Genomic DNA, 6,725 nt, shown 5'->3' on the forward strand with positions numbered 1-6,725 from the left:
GCAGACATAGGGGTGTCCCCTTATGAGATGATGTTTGGGCTTCCCTTTTTACTATCCCCCTACAGTATTGGAAATTATTTGGAGGAGAAGAAGCTACCCAGAAATATTTAAAAATCGTTGGAAAAACATTAGAGGGTCTTAGGAAAAAAGGATATATACCTCAGACTTCTCCCCATGATGTAAATGTGCATGATACTCATCCAGGGGATTGGGTACTTATTAAATCCTGGAATAACATCCCTCTAACACCTAAATTTGAAGGTCCCTTTCAGGAGTTGCTGACCACACACACTGCGATACGGAACCAAGAAAAGAGCTGGACACATATCACTCAAGTCAAAGGGCCGGTAACTCCTCCTGACAAAGGACCCAACTCCCTTGCACCATCCGCAGGACCAGTAGAAAGAACCCCACCCACCAACTCACAAGAGTGGACCGTAGTCCAGAACCCAAAGGACCTAAAAATAATCCTCAGGAAAAAACCAGGAATTGATAAAGACTGAAAACAGAGTTAAAGAGTGTGCTTTATAAATTGTTATAAGCTAGTTGTAACTAATGTTGTGGATGTCAAGAATTGTTCTGAGTTAAGAAGTTATAAGTGTTGAAGTGTGAAACCCCCCCCATATAGAAAAACAGTAAAATTCTCCTACTGAGCTTTCCTAAAAGGGTAATAAAAAATAAGCGAATAGAGAGTGAAACGGCCAGGGGTGAAAGACTCTATTGAATCCCTAAGGAGACCTCAGCTCCAAGAGGCAAGACGGGGGGGTGTCAGCACGGGGAAATTACTCCTACTGGACTCTTGGGAAAGCTAATGCTGATGCTACTGATAAGTGGTACCCTTGGCAGAGAAGGGAACCCCTGTACCAAATGCTATCATCCCATCTATGATGGGGAAGACCTGAGGTCCTTATTCAGAGTCCACACTAATACAAACCCAAGCTGTTTTAATCACTCTCAGTTAATTACCTGTCAAGAGGACGGGAGAGTTTATTGGACCACCAGAAATACAGCCTCCTATAGGCAGCACCTGCCTGGGGAGTGCCCAGTAGGAGAACCCTGGTTCTGTTTCGAGCACGAAGGATTAAAAGATCTAATAAAGGAAAAACAATTGATGTGGAAGAAAGATGATTCCGACATCCCCTTAGGGAAAAATCTATTCATAGATTTAGTTGAAAGGATTAGCAAAGAGCTAAACTTGACTGAATGTTGGATCTGTGGAAGTACCCAAATGACAGAAATTTGGCCATGGGAGGTAATTAGTCTAAGCCCACTGGAAATTTTGAGATGGAAACAGACGAAACCAAACTATGAACTTTTGGCATCTAGAGCGAGGGAAAAATGGGATCTGAAATCTAAGGTAATAGGTGAGGGATGCATACTGAGAACAGGAAGAAGATACAACACCCCTGTAGGAAAAATGGCATGTAAAAGGTATCTATTAGTAAAGAATTCAGAGACTAAATGGGTCCCAAGGGAGCCCAACACATATTGGGCTGTCAGGAAAACAGAACAGGGATGCATATATCATGAAGGATATAAGCTTCATAAGTGTACAGGAAGAGGAATAAACCCCTTCTGGGGAACTAGAGAACTGTCAAAATTTTGGGAATTCCCAACGGAAATCAGAGATGGGTTCTGGCAAGTTCCAGAGTATTTATTCTGGATCTGTGGGGACACAGCATATACAAGACTTCCAGGGGACTGGGCAGGGAGTTGCACCTTAGGAGTCATCAAACCAGCCTTTTTCCTACTACCTAAGAAATCAGGAGCGCACCTGGGAGTCCCAGTATATGATGATCTGAGAAAAGATAATAGAAAGAAAAGAGACCTAATTGATATGGGAGGTACACAAGTATGGAAAAGTAAAGTGTGGACTCCAGAGGAAATTATCCAAACTTATGGACCAGCTGCCTGGGCTCAGGACGGATCCTGGGGCTACCGTACTCCCATTTATATGTTGAATAGAATAATCAGGCTCCAAGCAGTACTTGAAAAAGTATCGAATCGGACAGCATTAGCATTTGAACATGTAAGTGACCAGCTGTCCCAAACAAGAACAGTAATTTGCCAAATTAGGTTGGCAGTAGATTATTTATTGGCAGATGAAGGAGGAATATGTGGAAAATTCAACTCCTCTGAGTGCTGCTTGGAGACTGATGACAAAAGTGCAGTGATTTAGAACATCTCTAAGGAAATTCGAAAATTGGCTTATGTAGGAAATCAAGAATGGACACCTTTACTAAATAGTAACTGGTGGGATGAGTTCTGGTCTTTTAAAGGAAATTGGTGGAAAAAGGCTGCGTTTATAACTGTCTGTTCTATAACTGGATTCTTGTTTCTACCCTGTCTGTTCCCCTGTTTAGTTCGGATACTAACATCCACAGTGCAAGCAAGCATCCAGCTACCCGAGGCAATTAACAAGAAGCAAACAAAAATGATGTTGATGGAAAGCCAGAAGCAGGAGCATGAAAATGCCAAAGAAATATACAATGAATACCAAAGACTCAGAAAATATTATTTCCAAGAGACAGAAACAGCAAATTGATGCGGGCACCAGCCCGATCAAAGAAATAGAGGGGGGAATTGTTATGAACAAGTTCAATATGGTTGGAGCATTTAAAGCATTTACTGTTTAGGTTAATAAATGTTACACCCTTGTTACAACCCCCCCTCACTGTTAACTCCCTTGCATATGCCCTTGTTACAAACCCCCAATGTAAACTCCCTGAGATCTGCACTTGTTATTCTCCCTCACAGTTATCTCCCTTACATACACCCTGGTTGTATCCCCGGTACCCCCCTTCCTCACTAAATTCCCTTACACATACCCTGGATGAACCTCTTTTACCTGTCCCCTTATTGGATCCTTCGGGTATTGCCGCTGCTGCTCCCTAAAATGACGGCCAGAAACTTTCCCGGGAATATGCAAATCAAGAAAAGCTCAAGAAAACCCCACAAAAGACCCTGGAAACAACGAGCCAACTTAAAATTTGGAAAACTAAGTGACTGGACGTACTGGGGAGAAGTTCCTCTACCCTTCCGATGGGGTTTTAGAAGTCCATAACCATAACCTAAGTGGAACCAGACTAGAATGAGGACCCCAGCCGAGGCAGAAAGGGTCTTCCTAGGCACGCCCATGAGGACGGAAGCACCAGCTCTGCTGTGAAGCAGAACTGATCACCTCCTCCTCTGCGTCGCCAAAGGAAGCAGCAGCGGTGTGCGCGACCCCTCAGGCCCCCACCCAGAGCTGATAACTTTAATAAAGGCATCAAAGGGAGCTGGTTTCCTGGCCCATTTATTTCAATGGCCAAGATGCAGGATTAAAAATCCCTTGCCAGTTTCTCACTCAGGCAAGCCTCTTCTCCTACATGGATGGGAGATTTACATTCCAGCACAGAGCATCTCTCTCAGAAGCCTCACCTGCCAGTCTCACAGGGATATTAATTTTCCTACCCCCCTCAACCACCACTTTCATAACCAAGAATGGAAGTGTGTAAGTGTTATCCGCTTCAGTGAGGCACTGACAAAACAGATCCCCTCTGGTCTCCTGCTGCACTTGAGAGCTGCATCAAGCCAAAGGTGAAAACACTTAACTGGATTGTAGGAAATTATGCCATGAGCAGATTTGAGTTCTCTACAGCCCTCAACCAACCTTTCCTGAAACTATGTTGTAATTACATACATCTTTTTTCAGGCCTGGTGTTCTGACCTGCCTTTGAAGCAGGGTAACTGAGTTCTTGTTAATAGATCCCTTGCGTGGATTAGAGTGAAACAACGTTGAATGACTAGTATGTATACGTGAGGCAGGTTTATTTTTAAACAATTTGGTTGCAGTGGAAAGGCATTATGTAGCTGTTTTGGTTCTTTTCCATTAAAAAATGTGAAAATATCACAAGGAAAATACATAAGGAAAAGAAAGAAACAGAAGAAAAGCACAAGAGTGGATAGTGGAAAGAGCCAGTGACAAGATTTGATTGTTTCAATTTTGATTCCATGGTCATCACTCTGATGGTCACAGTTTTGATCTGTTGGGGGTGGAGACCCATGCAACAAAGAGTTAGATAGGCTATTGTATGTTCAAGCCTACATGGGAACACCCTGACAGCTCTCCCGGAGAGGGGTTTTACATTATCTGAGGCAACACTGTGGAAATGAGTCAGGGTGGTTCTTCAGGGATCTTTGATGGCTTCCGTTGCCTTCTAATAGCACAACTGCTGTTTGGCCCTGCTTCTGACAGCTGCATAGTTTTGCCAGTTGTGCCTTATCAGAAAGAAGGAATACTCTCAGGCCTAGGTGTGAACACCCCATGCCTCCTGTCCTGGGGTGACTTTATGATGCTTGTATCCCCGTTTGTCTGTTTAGCCCAGAAATAAGTTTTACACCTTTAAGACTGGTTCTGAGAGCAAAGTAGGGGGAGAGAAGAAGCATGGAGTTCGTTATCAGAAACTGCACTTGCTCCCCCGCATCCTTCTCCTGGACTGTATTTTCTGCAGCACAGACAGCAAGAGAGAGGTCTCCTTTGCTTTTTAGTTAGTTTTTAGCTAGCTGAGGCAGAGAAGTTCCCTGGACTGTGGTTTCTCTTTTTCCTGGAACTGTTTAAACCTGCTCTGGATTGAACACCCAGAAGAGCACCAGCAGCTTGCGCCTGTGACCTACCAGGCCAGGCCAGGTCTGTGGCATTTCCAGCGCCAGAGGGACTGATAACAGACTGGGTGAACTGAGCTACAGCCCACCAAGGGAACTTTTTGAGTTTGTCATCTCTTCAGACTGGCAAGAGGTTTTATTGTTTAATATTATTTTTTTTTTCTTTTTTGAGCTGGTGAATACTTTGCCTGTGAAATAAACAGGTTTTTTTCCACTGTTCTCCAAGGAAATATTTTCCCAGACCAGTTGTGGGAGGGGCCACTTGAATCTGCTTTCTAGAGGAACCGCTTTAAAGGTTTCCTCCCATATTTGCCCTGGAAGGTTAGATGCAGTTGTGCTTCACCAGAAGGAAGGAGTTTGGAATGATAAAAAGCATTACCCTACTTCTGCAGGATCTGCTTCTGATGTGCCTTTTTCCCTATCTGATGTGAAAACACTTTGTTTAAGACATAAATCCCAGATTATCATGGAAACTGGCTCAAGCAGCCCACCCAAGCAAAGTTCAGTCCATCACACCTGGGAAAACAGTGAGCAAATCTGTTTTCTTGGCCCTTTTCTTTCTCCATGTCTAACATATCCAAGAAGCCAGCTCCTAGCTGTAAAGGGAGACCACTGCAGGAGGAACTATGGCAAATTTCACCTGCATCTAACTGACCAATACCTCCAGTGAGAATCATTCACTGCTCCCATGGAATGGGTCCACCTCTGAGAAACAGCCTCCTCCACTGGCACCCCACACTTGAGTGTCCATGGACACCCCTGCATGCATGCATGCATAGTCCCCTTTGGAAATACCTGGGAGCATGCCCACCCTGATGCTGTGAGGACGAGCTGTGCTCCCAAAGTGCATGTTGGCAGACAGGGCACAACCACCCACAGCTCACAGGGTGTGATGGGCAGGCACACCATGCTCCTTTTGAGAGCAGCCCTGCTGGAGCACCCTGCAGTGCTCTGAGTGCTTCATGCTGGTTACAGGGAGCAGGAAGGTTAGCCTCCAGGTTTTATTTCCCAGAAAACATTTGAGAATATAGGGAGCTTTTCTCAGTATTTAAGTGTCCGGTGTCTTGTGGTGATCATCAAAATCCCACTGCCTACCACTGTGCCATACAATAAACTTGTGGCATTTTTTCCGCTTAAAAAAAAAAAAAAAAAAAAAAACAAAAAACAAAACCAACTTATTTTACTTCTTCTGCTGTACTGCTGTATGATAAAAGCTTCCCACATGGTCCTCTGCTCTTGTGAGACCCCACCTGAAGTACTCTGAGGAGTTCCAGAGCCCCAAAATATAAGTAGGACATGGAACTGTTGGAGCACGTGAGAGGAGGCCACAACATTGATAAGAGGGCTGGAACACTTCCCCCAGACAGGCTGAGAGAACTGGGGCTGTTCAGCCTGGAAAAGAGAAGTCTGTGTGGAGACCTCCTAGCAACCCTGCAGTATCTGAAGGGTCCTACAGGGAAGCTGGAGAGGGACTCTTCATCAGTAATTGTAGTGATAGGACAAGGTGTCACGTGTACAAACTGAAAGAAGGGAAATTTATATCAAATATTGGGAAGAAATTCTTTACTGTGAGGGTGGTGAGACTCTGGAACAGGTTCACCAGGATTCTCTGGGTGCCCCAACCCTGGCACTGTTCAAAGCCAGGCTGGACAAGGCCTTGAGCCACCTAATGTAGTGAGAGGTATCTCTGCCCATGGCAGTGAGGTTGGGACTAGATCCTGAAGGTCCCTTCCAACCCTTGACATTCTATGACTCTTAATAAAACCAAGACATACGACATGGTGTCACTACCTATTGTGTATTAACTTTCATGCAAGTGTACAAGTTTCTGTATTTTCCCAAAAGACGCATTGCTTCTCATGGAATTGCTGCATATTGATTGAGGATTACATTTTGCTTACTACACTGAGATAGGTAAATGATCACTGGGTACCATCACAGCTCTAGTTTTCCTTTTACTTACAATATTTTTGTAATTTGAAACAATATACTGAAGGGTAAGAATCCTGAAGGTAGCAGGAGTAATAGAAGAAGAAAATCCCCAGCAAAACAGATCTCCAAAGAATTTTTAAAAAGAAAGG

The sequence above is a fragment of the Anomalospiza imberbis genome, chromosome Z, assembly GCF_031753505.1.
Source record: "Anomalospiza imberbis isolate Cuckoo-Finch-1a 21T00152 chromosome Z, ASM3175350v1, whole genome shotgun sequence".
NCBI classification, from domain to species: Eukaryota; Metazoa; Chordata; class Aves; order Passeriformes; family Viduidae; genus Anomalospiza; species Anomalospiza imberbis.